This window comes from Lagopus leucura, unplaced genomic scaffold (genome assembly GCF_019238085.1).
Source record: "Lagopus leucura isolate 7727_CA_CO unplaced genomic scaffold, USGS_WTPT01 Super-Scaffold_100037, whole genome shotgun sequence".
Taxonomy (NCBI): domain Eukaryota; kingdom Metazoa; phylum Chordata; class Aves; order Galliformes; family Phasianidae; genus Lagopus; species Lagopus leucura.
In genome coordinates, this window is record NW_024962286.1 from 1,385,739 (window position 1) to 1,403,392 (window position 17,654).

Below are 17,654 nucleotides of genomic sequence, written 5' to 3' on the forward strand. Positions count from 1 at the left end.
CCAACTCCAACCATTCTATGATTCTAACTGTGGCTTAGACCACTGAGTTCTGGGAAAGCCAAGCAGAAGTCATAGCATGGACATCTCTGCTGTGCCTCATTGCCCAGGCAACCAGAGCTGCTCTTATCCCTAACACGGACCCTGATTAACCACAGCTCTCTGTATTTGCAGGTACTAGGAACTTTTGGCTAGAAAAGGGGAAAGGAAAGAATCCTCCAGCATTGTCCCAGCTGAGGTGAGAACAGTTCCTTCTGCTGTCGCTTTGTTCTCCCATCCAGAAGGAGAGGGACAGCGTGTGCTGGGATAGCATGGAGAAATGGAGAGAGCCAACAGCTGGAATAGCATGGAGAAATATTCAGACAATGGCAGGCAGGTTACCTGTGTTCAGAGAGCTGCAGGGCTGGGTGAGCATCCTCTTCCTGGCCAAACATGTCAAGGGGTTGAACGTACTATGCAATTAAATGCTGAGAAGACTGTTACATCGTTTTATTCCTACCTTGCATCCTAACGGGTAAAGAACTGGGCAACTTGCAAAAACCCACAGGGAGAGAGGTGGGTTTTGCTGAGGTTTCCACGTCTGCATCCTGTGGGTACCCCAGTTCCTTGACTCTGTACCTTTAGCTTTAACGGGCACAGTGCCATTGCTTTTGGAGTGCTTCAAGACTCGTGTTTCTTTGGAAGACCACTTGTTAAGTGATCTCTGCAACGCACTGATAGCCCACAGGTTCCTAAAGGGACAAGCATCCGTTTCCTAAAGGCTGCTGTTGCATTTCTCGCCAGTCTGGTACTCTTCTTACAGCCAGGATTTGTTTGTTTGGTGATTCACATGTCACTGAGCAGTGCCACACAATGGTTTTCCTTAAATATGGAGCTCTGTGTAAGCTGTAATGCAAGCATGCTTTGCTTCAATGGTCCTATAAGAGGAGGCATCAATGGAGGCAGCCAGGAGAGCCGCAGCAACATTGAGGTCAGTTTGAAAAATGCAGTGCAGAGAGATCTCTTGCTCCTAAATGCTGACAATCACACACAGGCAGCGGTGCTCCCGCTCATTTCACTTCTGAGATCCCACTTTTGGTGGGATCCCTGCTAATGTAGTGTCCGAGTTCGGGATTTTTAAAGGAGGCCAAGGGGCTGATGGCCCCATTTCCCCCTTGTTTCGGTCAGTTTTTCCCTTCCCTTGTCTTTGCACTCTGCACAGGTAAGCACACATCTGTGTATCCACGTGTTAGTTGTGAAAAAACAGGTGCCCAGTTGATACTCCTCCCCACTCCCACCCTGGAAAGGGCACAAAAGGATCTATTATATATAGATCTACATATATATATGGCTTATATATAAATATGAAATGGCTGAGAACAGCTGATTTCGTATGGTTTTGCCGAGAATCAGAATGTTGGAGATGAATACAAAAGCTTTAAACAAAAAACTATTGGTTCTGTTCGCTGTAAAAATGTCTAAGCTAGATGTTTGAATAGAAGAGCAAAGGTCGTCAGGATCTTACCTAGCTGCAGATCTTTTGGATAGCCCCTATTGCAGGCTGTCTAAGTGCAATTGTGGTGTGATGCTGAGGATTGGATGAGCCATAAGAAGCAATGTGCCCTTCCAGCCTGAGGGGGTGAGAACATGGAGGTGAAGGCTCTGTGGGCAGCTTGTGCCACTGCTGGCTGCTCTGCCTCTTGCCTACACTGCGGAGTCTCAAGGATGTGTTCCTTCTTGAGCTTTTTGCTAGCAATAATTTCCTCTTGAATGATGTGGTTGTACCAATTCCAAACCAAGGAGGAAACGTTTCACAGCAGCCTGGAAGACTCTCATTATACATTAAAACCAGTAGGAAGTGAGTAACCAAATGTGCTGGGTAGCTTGGTCAATCTTGGTCAAATAGCACAGAAAATAAATTCCCTGGCCTTACATATCTCCAAGAAGCTGATGTGCACATAGAGCTCTCTGATCAGTTCTGCTTTTGTTTCACACGTCATCTTTCCTTTAATTTTCCCTGCAAAGTTTTCCTTTCATCGTTTCCTATTAGTGTGGTAAACCCTGTTCTTCAAAGCAGGCTTTACCTTCCTGTGTGCCTGGGCATCATCTGGACAATTCAAACAGCAAATCCACAGGGCTTCATAACAACGCTCTGTCCTGAGCACCACCTCGATGTGCCCTTCATTTTCCCAGGCTGCCCAGAGCACTGTGGGTGCCCCATCCCTGGAGGTGCCCGAGGCCATGGATGGAGACCTGGGGCAACCTCACGTGCTGTGGGGCACCCATCCCACGGCAGGGATTGGAACTGGATGGGCTTTAAGGTCCCTTCCAACCGAAGCCATTCTGTGACGTTCAGCTGAAGGTGGTGCTCACTGCACAAATCCTCACTGCTCACGTGAGGATTGTTGCTGAGCCCAAATCCTGCTTTAAACAACCCGTCCTGAGATGCTCTCAGCTTCCAGCAGCAGTGACTTGAATGGAGTGCAGAGTTTCTGGCACGGATGCTGCTTCGTTCAGTGCCTTTGAGGCATACCAATGAGGTTAATAGGGGTGGCTTTTGTGCAATTTAGTTTTGCTTTGTTGTTGTTGTTGTTGTTCAGAGCAGCATTAACGATGAACAAACTCAAGGGGAGAAGCATGTAAATTGTTGTGCTATATGAACATTTATTTCTCCAGAGAAATTCTGGCCTATTGCACCAACCTGTACGTGTGTATCTACTGTTTTAAAAGCACGTCTTTCTGTCCCTGGTTGTAAATGCTCTGTTTTTAAGCTTTTATAAGGTGTGTTACTCAACCAAAAGACCACAGCACCCAGCTTTGTATCTTTTTGGAGGCTCCATTGCAGTCTGAGCTGTGGTAGAGAAATATCCACACCAAACCACTCATCGTTTCCCAGTTGTGGAGAGTTGATTTTTCTTACAGGAAACAAATCAATTCAACACGGTGTCGTTTCTCCAGAACGATGAGGACTTTTTCTTCACAGCAAATTTGGGACAGTAAACCATTTTTTATTTTATTTTTTTTTTTTTCCCAATGGTGGAATTTCGTGGTTTTGCAGCAACTTTTTAACCTCCCTGTCGTGTGCCTGCTGACAAAACATGAAATTCTGTTGTGAAAACCCAAGGAGAGCGTGGCGAAAAAAGCTCAGGTTCTGCATGTAGGAATCTGCAAGGCCAACCATGGAAGCTCTGCAGTGCTCTCATGATGATGCTGATGTTGAGGAGTTCATGAAATAACGAGTTACATGGAGATGTGGCATGAGCTGGCTGGTGCTCAGATGCTGAACATTGCTTTGGAAGAGTGAAAGCTCTGTTGCCCGTCCATGTAAAGGGAAAGACCAATAAATCAATGTGACAAACCTCACTGGGGAGCTATGATTGTTATTTCAGCAAAGGACGTCTTCAAAATGGAGAGGCAACCCATTGTAGCTGTGATAAGTATAGATAGAATGTTTGGGGCTTTGCTGGGTGGCAGAAGAGAAGGAAGGAGACAAAGTGCCACCTCTGTGCCAGGATCCATCCATCCAGGTTCAGACCCAGGCTGATGTGTGTGTGGGTAAGCTGCTCCTTTGTGGTTTGGAGTCCAGGATGGGATCAGCACAGCGTGATGATGTTGCAGAGATGGCGTTGTTCTCTGTTGGGGTCGATGTTTAGGCAGGGTCTGAAGGGTGAGGTCCTTGTTTCATCCATCTCCACTGAGTGAAAGGGTTTGGAGCACAATGATCTTTAATGTCCCTTCCAACCCAAGCCATTCTGTGATTCTGGATGCTCCATCCCTGCATCTTGAGCAGGAGATGTGTTGGGCTGTGCGGGGCTGTGGGGTCACCATTCATCCCCATTGATTCAACCATACTCTTCTCAAATAAGTACGGATGCAGTGAATCACACAGAATGACAGAATTGTAGGGGTTGGAAGGGACCTCCAGAGATCATCGAGTCCAACCCCCAATGAGCAAAGGCTCAAAGGCAATGAGCAGGTCTGAGAACATGGAGCTCAGATAGAATAGAAATGGCTCTTTCACCCAGAAAATCAGAAGATGCCACAGTAGATCCAACCTCTTAGTAACACCCCCACTGTTGTCACCACCGCCCCGCCTGCAGCAGCCAAACTCTTGCAGCATTGAAGCCTACCTGATTTGTGTTAAATGAGTTATTCACTCACTAAACAGTCCAGAGGAAGAAAGAAAACCCGTCAGGCCACCTTCATGTTTGATGCCCATTCCAGTTGTGAATTGTCTTTAGTGGCTGTGGGACATCTCCAACCCCAACCCATCCTCACCATGCCCACTAACCGTGTCTCTGACTGCCAACCCAAGGGTTCAAGCTGTGCTGCATTTGTTTTATGGCTTGCTTTGCAGCTGCCTGGGAGGAAGAAGAGGGAGTTGTTAAGTAGGCTGCTCTGGAAATGGTATCTTGAACATGGGATGCTAATGCAAACAGTTTCCCTTTGCTCCTGTAAAGATATATGAAGCACTGGGTCACCTTGACTTTCTCAGGACTCAGCAGAGTTGATTTTCTGTTAATTTATTTTGCAGCAGACTGTAAGATGTATTTAGCATGCCTCATTAGCACTCTATTTACAAACAAATAGGTACATTCCTATCTTCTTCGTTTTCCTCCTAACTTCTTGTTTTTCCTGGAATTCTGCTGGGGTGATGAAGTCTTGCAGAGCACAGCTTTTCCTCTCTGCACCACTTATGCCATTTTATCTACCATTCAAACTTTTCACTTCCAGAAGGAATAAAACCCAAGCAAACAATTCTGTTTCAGCCAAGAGCTGATGGAGATGCAATCTAAAGGAAGGCAGAAATACATGGAGGTTATTTCTATCTCTGATGCCAAGACTTAAGTGCATTGCTTCAAAATCCTTGTGAGCTCTACCAAATGCTGATATTTTTCCTTGCATCGTGCAGGCATCAGGATTGCATAAATGTTCCAGAACTGACCTCAGCAGTGCTATCTCCAAAGGAATAACTGCATCTGTACTCCTGAGTTCCCAGTGCATGCAGCCAAGGATTTTGTCTGTCCTCTTTGTGTTGGTGCTGTGCTGGAAGAAGATGCAAAACCTTTATTATACCCTTATACTTATTATACCATGTTTTTATGATGCTTATCACGGGTTTAGAATTCTTGTAGGCTTCAGATATCAGTAGATATAATCCAGATGAGTTTGCTATAGGCAGCTGAGCATGGCCACAGCATGCAGAGAGGTGGCGGAGCCTGCCCATGCCTCCAAGACTTGGTGGAAGGTGAATGAGGACAAGGCTTGGGGCACATCCTCCTTCTTCCCTCCCAACCCCTCCTTCCTTTCTCTAAGGATAACTTCTGATAACATCAAGAATGCCTGACATTCCTTGTAGACTCAGAAAATAATGGTTCTATGATGGAATCACAGATTGGTTGGGGTGGAAGGGACCTTAAAGCCCATCCAGCCCCAACATCCAGCCATGGGCTGAGTGCCCCCCACCAGCTCAGGCTGCTCAGTGCCCATCCATGGCCTTGGGCACCTCCAGGGACGGGGAACCCACAGCTCTCTGAGCAACCTGGGAAAATCAATGGCACATCGAAGTGGGGCTTAAGACAGCAAAAATGAACACTCAGAGACAGTTTTGGTTTGCTGTTTCTCAGCTTCACTCTGCCGTATCTGATCTGACCCTAAAACCATCGACATCAGCACGGTGAGGTGGTGGTGAGAGGCAGCAGCAGCCCAGAACACAGAGCTGCTCCATCCTTTGGCTGGGACAGGGCAGGCACAGCACAGTGACACGGCTGTGGGCTGTCAGGACACACAGGACCCCACACAGTGCCACTGCCAGGTTGGATGCCCCACTGCTGGGGATGCTCCTCGTGTCCTCAGACCTGTCCCTGCTTTGGCTGCCTACAGAATGTTGTGACCACACCTGGACGTGGCAGAACAGGCTGACAACAGTTGGCCAGGGTGACAACATGGGTTTGGCCTACTTGCAAGGCTCCTGCTGTAGTTTCCTGGTTCTGCATTCCCCCCCTGTACCCCAGCCTTCATTTCCCGGGAGCTCTGTGAACCTTTCTTCCCAAAGACAACTCCCAGTCAGCATCCTTTCCTTTGGCCAAGGGAGTTTTTAACATAAAGACGGCTACGCTGGCTTGGACCCACTCGGGGTTACTTCCAGCCCTCCGTCTGTGCCGTCCCTGGGTGCTGTTGGGAGGGGAAGAGAGAGGAGCGATGCCGGCGGTGGGCGGGCAGGGGTTAACAGCGCGGCGCAGCCCGGAGCCGCCCGCATCGCATCGCATCGCATCGGGCAGAGGGAGGAACGGAGGGAGGAGGGACACTGCAGCAGCGGCAATCTCGGGGCCGGGTACAGGCAGCCCCTGCCCGGAGCATCGCTGGGCCGGGGGTCCATCCCAGCCCCGGGTTGTGCCCATGACCGACGCCGAGGATCCGAGTCGAGCCATGGATGTGACCCCCAACCCCGTCACCTTCTCGCAAGTTTTTGGGCAGCAGTGCCAGCTCATGGAGGCAGGTAAGGGAAGGATGTGTCTGTATGATGTGTATTTTCCTGCCTATCGCTTCCTGGCTGGCGACGTCCTCCTTCCCATCCCCTCTTCCCAAGGTCTTCCCAAATTTCCCCAAGGGGAAGGTGGGGTGAGCCCCGCTTCAGCTCCTCCCCAAAACAGAGCCGTGCAGCTGAGTGGCCACAACCCCAAGGCAAGGGCTGGGATTATCGCGTGCACCAAAACAAGGGGCTCTGAGCCACGCAGAGGGAATTGCTGCGGTGTTCAGGTGCGTGCGCAGCATAGACAGCAACTTTTTGAGGCAAAGCATGGATGTTATTTCAAAAGAGCCACGTTCAGGCTGGCAGTGCATCCAGGAATTTCTCACTGCATACAGAGCATCTACAGCTATGTGCATAGAATCATAGAATTGCTCAGGTCAGAAAAGACCTTAAAGATCATCGAGTCCAACCACAACCAACACACTGCCCTAACGACCAATCCTAAATCATGTCCCATCTCTGCTTTGGTTTCTAGTGCTATGAAAAACAGTGTTTATTTCTTTTATTTTATTTTTTCTCTGCTTTTTTTTTTTGGTGTGTGGCTTTTTGTGTTTCCATAGCACCTGGAAGCCCTTCTCCTTTCCCCATTTGTTTTCAGCTGGGCCTGATTGCCAGTTACCTTCACCAGCTGGCAACTGAATGTGCAACAGGGCTGCATCCCCTCCTCCCATCTTGTTTCTCTGTGTTGACTTTGCACAGGTGCTCTGAACCCTCTCCTATATTGGGGTTTTGTACAACTCTGTGCAACTTCTGCTGTGGCTCTCACTGATTGAGTTAGGAAAAGATGCACAGATTGAGTTAAAATCCAGGGAAATGTCAGAAAATTTTCCAAGAGGGTTTGGCATCTTTGGTGTTATAGGACGTGGGATCAGTCCCAAGGCTGTGGGATTGAGTGCTACATGAGGGAAAGATGTGTTGGAGAGCTGATGTCCTGACAGAGGGGGTTGGTTTCCAAACGAGTAAGAGCAACCAGCTGGGAAAACACAGGTGGAATCGTTGCATTGTTTGCTGTTCTTTTCCCTTTTTCCCAGTCTGTGAATCAAAGACTTTTGGCTCCCACCCAGTAACTCAACCACAAGCTTCTCTTCCTCCTGAAGGATGTTTTTGTAGCGTTTGCTGAAGGTATTCCTGGGGATGTGCGATGCAGTGTAAAGATGCTCCATGAATATCCCTGACAACCAAAGACAAATGACTCAGTCATGTGTGTGTGATTTGGTTTCTACAAGCTTTTTATTTTCATGGCAATAGCAATAGATATACAAGGTGACCTTTTGGGGTCTCTTCCAACCCATACAATATGCAACACGGGAGAGCTGTGCACACAGAACCCTTCCTACTGTGCCTTCCAGCACTGCTGCCACTTACCTTGTATTTACTACGCCTCAGTAAGTTTGTTTGCTGTGATGTGCTCCATGCAGTTACCTGGGTGTTTCTGTTTGCACTCAGCATAGCACAGAGTGCAATGGGAAGGCTGTGGTTTATGTGGCTTTGGTTCACTGACACCACTCTGCACCCCGAGGCAGTGAATCCTTGCTGTCACATGCATTAAATTTGTCTGATGCAGAGTGATCTCGGGGCACAGTCACCTTTCAAGAGCATGTAATTATAAAAGGGACTGTAACTTCTCTCTAGGGCTGCCTGGGAGTGAGGCTTCCATCTCATATGCAGGTTGGTTGGTTTTTCTTCTGGTCCAACCTACAGTTCCCAAAAGCAGGAAGTGAGGTGCTGGCTTTAGGATGGTCCTACATCTTCCTATCACAGCTGAATCTCATAGAACCATAGGATAGTTGGGTTGGAAGGGACCTGAAAGATCACAGAACCATAGGATGGTTGGGTTGGAAGGGCTCCCAAAGATCATCCAGTTCCAACTCCCTGCCCACCAGGCAATGCTGGACAATGGTTTTTTAGAGCATGACTTTGCTTATCTTTGTGTATTATTCCTTGACTCCCTGCTCCATTAGATAAACTGTTATTTTCCATTAATTCTTTGGCTCAGAGATGCTGCTGTTTTGCTGGGCTCCCAGGTTTTACATCTTGCCAGTCGATTTTCCATTGGTTGTGAAATAAGGAACTTCATTCAAGATGTGACCTGAATGAGCAAGAAGGCTTAAGTAACTTAAAAACCATTCAGCTTTTAAGATGCTGCACTGAAATTTTTATGTATTGCCTTGCAATTACAGATAAATTATCCATTATGTGTGTTTTGTAGACACGAGCCTTGTTTGTTGACTAATTAGAGCATTAAGGCTGCAACTTTAATAGGAGTTCTTCCATGGAAACTGTTGTAATGTGGCTCAAAACTTTTGCTTTCTTCCCCCTCTGATTTGTGTTCCAGCTCTTAGAATCATGGAATCACTGAGGTTGGAAAAGACCTCCAGGATCATTCAGTCCAACCCCAACCCACCTCCCACCACCCCACCAACCATGTCCTTCATTGCCACATCTCCACCATCCTTGAACCACCATGGATGGTGACCCCACCACCTCCCTGGGCAGCCTGTGCCACTGCATCACCAAACTTGGCATAAAGATTTGATTTTTACCTCACTAAGCTCCAGCTGAACCCTAAACACTGATGTTCAACAGGCTCTAAGACTTCATATCAAACCCAACAAACCATCTTCACAAACAAAGCCTATCTGCTAAAAGCATGCATCTTATCTTGGGACAACAAAAGCAGCAAGCTGTAATGCATGTAGGAAACAGAACGTGCAGAGTACTGAAGGACACATCTCCAGCCCTGATTCACTGCAGTCCTAAACCACCCAAGCCAAGCACTTTTTATGCTGACTGTTTTCTTGCTGTCCATGAGGAAAGCAGAGCTGTCATAGGGGGTTTGCTCAGATGCTCTTATGATGGATCTGTGCCTGGAGAATTCCAGGGCCAGATTCTCAATGCAAGAACACGAGCAGCTGCAATAGATGAAGCGTGCAGGGAGGTTGGTTTCCTGGTTGGTGGGCATGGTGGGATGGGTTGAATTGGACTGAATGATCTTGGAGGCTTTTTCCAACCTTAGTATTTGAGAAAGCAAAATAAAAGCCCTCTAAAAACGAACAAAGCAACAACAACAGCAACAAAAAACAAACACAGAAGAATAGAAAGAAATGCTGAAGATGTGATTCTTTGCAAAACTAAAGAACGCGTTGTTCACTGTCACCTCAACAGAGAGACTCAATTATGGAGCAGCTGTGTATGAAGCACTCACCAGCTGATTTACTCCTGATTAAATTAGGGGAAGTGTTCATCCCTGCTCCTGACAGACAAACCTGATATTGTCAATTAACGCTCACGAGCAGCAAAGTGTAGGGATGCAATAATTCCTTCAAATTGAGTGCAGTCACCATGTTCTCGTGCCACCAGAATAATGAGCTGAAAACATGGGTATGATTAGCACCAGCTATGAGCATACCTCAAGCTGCAGCAAAAAAAACCAACCCCTTGGCTTCCCCTGCAGCATCCTTCTGCATGGATAAAAATAGAGCATGCCCTCATCTGAGCTCTCAGGTTGTTTTGCAGAGGTGCTTACTTGTTAGTTTGATTTTTTGCAGACACCAAAACAAAAGTACAGCACGCTCTGGTGACTCTGCAAGATAAAAGAGTTCAGCCTCAGTTCTGCCAGAAATAGCAGTGAGGATTGCAGGCTGAGGGCACGAGGATAAAGGGAGGGCAGTGCAGAAGCCTGGAAGAAGCACTTCAGGTGACAAGAAGGTGAAAAGAAACTGGATATGTTTTAAAAACCCGTTGTTTCGAGAGAGGACTTCCTTCCATTTAGTATCTGTTCACCAAAACCGAATAGAAGCATTAAGGTTGGAAAAGACCTCTTAGATCATTGTGTCTAACACCAGCCACCCCCACCACGTCCAAAGACCATGTCATAAAATCATAGAGCTGTTTAGATTGGAAAAGACCTCCAAGATCCCCAGCCCCAACCCATCTGTGCCCCTGCCACGTCTGCATCTCCCCACTGAACGTCTCCAGGGACAATGACTGCACTCCCTCTGCAGTCTATGCCAGCACATCACCACTCTTTCAGAGAATAAATCGTTCCCAATATCCAACCTGAGCCTCCCCCGGCACAGCCTGAGGCCATCATCCTATCTCTGTTGCCTGGGAGCAGCACTGAGCATTTCCCCATAACCCCATATCCAATACAGATCTGATCACCGTGCTTCAAACTTTGCACATGTTTATATTTATCTGCATAAAAACACAACTGCAGGTTGGAGCTGCTGCTTTTTCTTGTATTTTTCTTTTTTTCCCCCCAAGTGCTTGTTTTCTTCTTCTCTTTTAGTGCTTGTAATGCCACTCCTTGGGAATGCCTTGCATGGCACTCCAGGAAAGTTGCAGTCAACCAATGTGCTGCATTGCCTACTACACCTATGGGGAAGGGATTTTGTTATGGCAAACTTTTATTGGGCTCAATGAACTCTTGTAATGCTTCACTTAGTCTGCAGCTTTCATTCTGGATTGAATGGAGGGGATTCTGGAGGGGATTGTGGCTTAAGACTGATGCTTTCCCCCCTTTTTGTAGTAGGTTAAAATGATTAATGAGGAAATGTGTTTGTAATTGCTTCTTTCAAGAAAGGCTGAGCAGGAATTGTCAGGCTTTGCTACCCGTGCTTGTGATTTGAAGCAAGGATTATTGGTATTTTGGCTTCTCTCTTTTCTTTTGTTGGGTGTTTCTCACAGCTGCCAGCCCATGGCAAAATCTGCTTCCACAAGTCTCAGCACGGCGTCGGTAAGCTAACGATGGGAAGGATTTCCTCAGGGCTCTGCTGTTCTCTTTTATTGGCTTTGGGCATCTTAAACAGAAAAAATATATATATCCTAATCTGGTTAATGCTGCTTTGGCTTAACTTTGTATGGGAGTTCTTGATCTGCTCAATGCATGGGAAGAGGCCAGGAGAGGGAGGCAGAGTACACAGCAAGGCAGGGAAAATGAATGTGGAGTGCATCAAAAAAAGGAAGCCCAACATACAAAAAAAATCCCAACTGTGCACCAAAAAAGATCCTGTGGGGCTTTTCTGTGCCCCAAACAATGTCACCACCATTGCTGATGCTCTGTTCACTGGAGGCTCACATTCCTGTGCAGAAATGTGTGTCCTTGAGATGATTGTTGGTTCAGGTTAGGTAATCTGTACAGATTTAGGCTCATTTCAGGTTAATTAGACTAATTGAATGCAATTTAATGAGAATGAGCAGCGTTTGGTTTATGAAATAGGCCAAATTTCATGTAAACGTTCTGAGAATTGAAAAACATTGGGTTGTACAAATCAGGTGCTGGAGATCTCAACTGTAGTAAAGGAGAAATCAAAACTGAGGATCACTTTGGGAAACTGTAAGCATTGGAAGTCACATCAAGGCCCTATCCCATTTCTGGGGGTATATCCACATGAAAATCCATGCCGTGGGCAGTGGATGTGCTGGAGGTGGGTTGGGTTGGACTCGGTGATCTTGGAGCTCTTTTCCAACCTTCATCATTCCGTGGCTCTGTGGACCTGGGGTACCTGCATGGTGCTGACTGTAGGATTCTGCCTGCTGTGTGCTTTGGGTTGAGGTTGGGACAAGGTGATCAAGGAAAGGATACAAGGCTGTGTCTCATGGGCAGGGAATGCTAAACCACCGCCTGGCTCCTCTTGCAGTGCCCCAAGGCAGCGTGGAGTTACCCACATCAGAAATAACTCACCCTAAAATAATTACAGGATTGGAGCTCAGGGCAAGCTGCACACCAAATTCCTTGCCAGGGAAGAGGTTTTAGCCAAATAAAGTTCCTGTGAACAATTACTCTCGTAATTCAGTAGTAATCCTGTTGGGGAATTGCTCTCGGTAACTCTGATGTTATTAATTAGCTCAACTAACGTGAGGGATGAATAAATACTGCGACATTTGGGAATAAACAAATAACATTTCATTATTTTACACATGGCAGACCTGAGGCATGGAGGTTTAAATGAGCCAGCAACCGAGAGACACAGCCAGGAGTGGAAAATGGAATTATTTCAGCTGCCGTAGTAGGAAGGCTTTAAGTTGCACTATGGGATATTCAGGGTTGGTATTAGGGAGAATTTCTTCTCAGAAGGAGCAGTGATGTGCTGGCACAGCTGCACAGGGAGGTGTGGGGTCACCATCCATGGAGGTGCTCAGTGTGGAGATGTGGCACTGAGGGACGTGGGCACGGTGGGTTGGGTTGGGGTTGGACCTGGTGATTTTGGAGGTCTTTTCCAACCTGAATGATTCTATAATTTATGAAAGTAAGAGACGCTTATGCACTTATATGACAACGAATCCCCTTGATTCTTGGAGCAAGAAGTGTGAATTTTATGGGTGAGGAGACCTTCACGTTTCCAAAGACTGGACAGGAGGACTTGCATCCTACACCTCCAAAACACAAAAGCACCCACATATGTAATGTGTTCCAAAATCACCAGAACTTGGCTCAAAAACCCACATCTCGGGCCTCTTGTGCAGGGCTGGCCATGAGGGGTGTTGGGCTGTGTAAGGTCCTGGTGGCAGCAGGGCTCAGCCCTGAGGTCCTGCACTGCTCAGCCCTACTGATATCTGTCCATGAGCACCCAGAGCTCAGCCAGCCTTCCTCCACTGCAGCCCAAGAATTAATGATGACACTTCTTGTCAGGAAATAAACTCCACCTGCCATTTGCTGCTCGTGTCACCAGCTTTTTTCCCCCCTCTACAAGTCTAAACCATTAGCACTCTAATGCATCATCTAGACAATGATTTTCTGTGGCTTGATGCTCTGCTCAGACCTCTCTGTTCTTGTCACAGTGACATGACAGCATTTTTGTGGCACTCATGCTAAGAACAGCCTTAATCAAAGTACCAAGCACTGAAGGGTGGATGTGATGGGGAGCAGTGCGCAGTCCAGGGCTTGTTTGTGTTCCAACCTCCTGGCCCCACAGCCTGGGGATGGAACGTGGCATGGGAACAACCGAAGTTGGTGGCAGACTGTAGAAGTCCCCATCCCTGGAGGTGTTCAATAAATGTGGAGATGTGGCACTGAGGGACGTGGGCAGTGCTGCCAGTCCATGGTTGGACTGGATGACTGTAGAGGTCTTTCCCAACCTTTATGATTCTGTGACTCTAAGTGTGAGGAATGGTAGCATTGCTGGGGGATCCTCTTGTTACCACCTCCAACCCATAACCTCTTGACCTCACTGGGGGCTGGATGTGGTTGCAGGACTGATTGGTGGCTCCTTCCATTCACTTCACTGCATGGAAAGGCATGTGTCCACTCTAAGACATTTCAGGGTGTATGTTGTGAAGTGAACCTTGCATCTGTTATTTATTTTAATGAAACATAAAAGCATTAAGATTGGAAAAAGACCATTAAGGTCATCCAGACCATCCCTCCTCCACCACACTCACTGACCATATCCCTCAGTGCCACACCTCCATGGATCTTGAATACCTCCAGGGATGATGACCCCACCACTTCCCTGAGAAGGAATTATCCCTAATATCCATCCTGACCCTCCCCTGGTGCAGCTTCAGGCCATTCCCTCAGGTGGTAATAAATGGAAGAATAATAAACTGAACTTACACACCCATGCTGTGGGCAAATGACCAAAACTGGAGGGATCTTAAGTCATGCATAGATTCACCCCTTGAATAAATCTCAGATCTTTATGGTAGGGATGACTGGTGGTTGGACTGCATGATCTCAGTGGTCTTTTCCAGTCTTAATGATGCTACGGTTCTTATGTCTTATCCATGCAGCTCATGATGGATGGTGTGATTTATGGTTTCCTATGCAATGCTTTAAGCTTCATTGTGTTTTTGTCTAAACCATTATTTCGTGTAGAAAATGAGGCTGTGAGCTGTGAAACTGCTGAATATAACTATGTAAAACTTATCCGTGATTTGTGGGAAATGAAGAGCTGAAAGGTTTGATGTCCTTTGGGAGTTTTCAGCCTTTTTTTTTTCCCCCCAACTTTGCATCTAGATTTTGTGTTTAGCTTTAATAGCTAAAATAAAATAGCTTTAATTCATCTTAAGCAAAAAATCAGCAGCCAGCCAACTCTCTCCAAAAGAAATGACTCCAAAAGAACCCAAAGAAACCAACCCTAAATGGACATTGGTTGAAAGTAAGACCTCTTGCAGACACTTTTCAGTATGTGAGACTGAACTGTTGAGGAAGGATCCATTCCTGGGGGATCCTGAAAGTACTTCAATGGATCTGGATATCCTTTGCTACTTTGGTTGTAGGTGAGCAGCAAGGAGAACTTGTTGCGAGAGCATCTCCTCATTAATGTGGACACGTGAGCTGTAGGGTTCTGGGGAGGAGGAACAGCTGCCCAGAGAGGCTGTGGATGCCCCGTCCATCCCTGGAGGTGTTCAAGGCCAGGTTGGATGGGGCCCTGGGCAGCCTGGACTGTATTAAATGTGGAGGTTGGTGGCCCTGCACGTGGCAGGGGCTTGGAGATTCATGATCCTTGAGGTCCCTTCAACCCAGGCCATTCTGTGATTCTGTGATGCTGTGAACTTGAGCAGCAATGGCATTTGTTGCTCCTCATGTAAAATCAGAGCTCTGGGAAGAATGGCTCTTTGTTCCTTAGAGGGATTTACACTTTTGCTGTGTGCTGGTGTCAGACTGATGTGGATATGTATCCCCGTACCTTTCAGTGTTACCAGAGTAGCACAAAGCTGCTTGAAACAAGGGAAAATCATGTTCACAGCTCTCCTGAAAGCCTTTTGGCTGTTGGCTGAATTATTGCTTGCTCCAAGATGTGCAATGCTGAGCTACACCCTTTTCCCACTGCAATAACAGAAGTTGTAGAAGTGCTTGCTGTTGCCAAAGCCACAGTTCATAGAATCATTCAGGTTGGAAAGACTGATAGGATCCAATGGGGACATCCAGCTCCCACCAGCACTGCCCACATCCCTCAGTGCCACATCTCCACACCGAACACCTCCAGGGTTGGTGACCCCACCACCTCTCTGGGCAGCTGTGCCAGCAAACCACCACTCATTTTTCCTAACATCCAACCTTGGAGGTTTCCAAACGCTGTTTAGGATGATGATGCTGGAAGTGGGTAAACGTTGGCACAGCGTAGGGAGCACAGCTGTGGGTGAGCAATGAAGAGCTCCTTCTGTTTAACCACTGCCACAGCCTGAAGAACGACAACAAAACCCAACCAAACTTCTGCCTGAGCAGCTTTGAGTGCAAGACCTCTCATTTTGACTTAAAAGTCAGAAAAGTGTATGTGTGGGATAAATTAGCATGGAAATCCAGGTCAGGTTTTTTTGGGGAATATGTGCAAAAGTGGCCATTGTAATTCTGGTTGTATTTCCAAACTTATCTACACACTGCATCTGTATAAAGGGCGTCTGTAGCCAAGCTCAGGGACTAGCTGCAAAAGGGAATGCATTTCAGGAGAAGATGAAAGGAGCTTTTCTGGTATTAATCCTTGAAAAATAGCCAGACGTTTCTTCCTGTATTTACCAGGTCGTCCTTCAGATCGAAAGCTTGTGTGTGGGAGGCATTTATGTGCTTTACACAACACTTGGAGATCAGTGGAAATGAAAAGCAGTATAATTACCCTCTGGCCTTCTATCTTCTTGCAGTATCAATCCCCAGAGAGCAGAAGGATGGGGTAGGGAAGCATTCACACTGAGGATAATCATAGCCATTAGATGAAACAATGCTGACTTAAACACACCCATGGTGTGTTGTTTTTTTTCTCCAGTAAATCCTCAGTTTCAGTCAATGTTGTTCTGCCTGGTAAACAGCACTGTGATCTCCACGCAGGGCAGGACCTGCATGCAAACTTTGCTGCTGGGTATCCCACAAGAGCGAGGTTTGAGCAGATCCAGGTATCACTGTGTACAGGGGGCACTGTGCACAAAGATGCGCAGATCTGCTCTGAGTTCAAGCTCCGACTCAGCCTTAATTACAAATCTGTGATCAATGCGGCCGTGCTGCGTATGGGTTGGTAAATAATTAACAAGGGAGTGCAGTGTGAGGATGGGAATCTTATTGTAGGGCTGCGAGTTGAGGGAATGTAGCTGCCTTTAAATAGGGGAAGGAAAGGATGAGCTGTGACACGACTGGAAGCTGAAGGGAAGCAGTGATTTCAGTGGTGGTTAAATAGAGGGGAACTGCTTGGGCTGTCATTGTTAGAGCTGATGCACGAGCAGGGAGGGACTGTAATTGTGTGGGGAACCCGCTGGTGTCAATAAGAGCTTGACTGAATGTCACATCCACTCAATGGTGCTACGAAGGGAAGGGAAATCACTCAGCCTTGTGCCCCAGAGAAAGGTCAGAGCATCCGTTTATCTCTGCCTGAAGCCAATGGGGAGGACAGAGCTGGTTTATCCAGCATCAAGGATTTGGTGGTTCTGAGTTCTTGTGCCGTGGCCAAGCTGGTAGGATTAAATCTATGCATGGCTGAACAAGTTTTAGCAGAGAATTCAGTGGAGGAGATGTTTGCATTATCCCTTAGCTAGAATGTTAGTCAATTAGGAGATTCTTCTGCCTAGAAAACTTGCAGGGCTTTGTACTAAGTCAAATTTCATCAGGCTTAAAGCATCATCCAAAATGGTGCTCAGTCCATCAGTAGGACCAGAGGTAACGGCCTCAAGTTGTGCCAGAGGAAGTGCAGGTTGGATATTAGATGATAATTTCATCTCAGGAAGAGAGGTGATGTGCTGGCACAGCTGCACAGGGACTGCAGGGGTCCATGGAGGTGTTCAGTGTGAGATGTGGCACCGAGGGATGTGGGCACGTTGGGGTGGGCTGGGTTGGATTGGGTGATGCTGGGTATCACAGAAGGACAAGAAGGTTCCACATCACGTGGCTTTATAATGGAAGCAGAGAGTTTTGGATGTAAATAAGATGGGCAATGTTTGCATCGGTGCGACAGGACACGATTTAAGTGCCAACGGGGCTGATATCACCACTGCACCAAATGCCATCCATCCATCTCTGCAGCTCCTCTTAATTTTCATCACCCTTAAAACGTGTGCAGAGAAATTGTTACTAAATCCAGGCAGCACCATCAGAGTGAGGCTGCTTGAACAGAAAATGGCCCAGCAGTGTTTGCTGCATTTGTTTTTAATTTCTACATAAAAGCGCCAGGATGATCGGATTCTGTGCTCTGAGATGAGGTGGCCTGAAGACTTAGAAAGA

The 17,654-nt window shown here is 47.0% G+C and overlaps 1 protein-coding gene across 1 annotated transcript in view; it reads left to right on the plus strand.

Moving 5' to 3' along the window:
* PRDM2 (PR/SET domain 2) overlaps positions 1 to 3,339 on the plus strand; it is a 62,704-nt gene extending 59,365 nt beyond the window's left edge. Inside the window, exon 10 of the mRNA XM_042883252.1 lies at positions 172 to 3,339. The gene's annotated coding sequence lies outside the window, so the exon portion shown is untranslated. The remainder of the gene's footprint in view (positions 1 to 171) is intronic.
* The last annotated feature ends 14,315 nt before the right edge of the window (positions 3,340 to 17,654 follow it).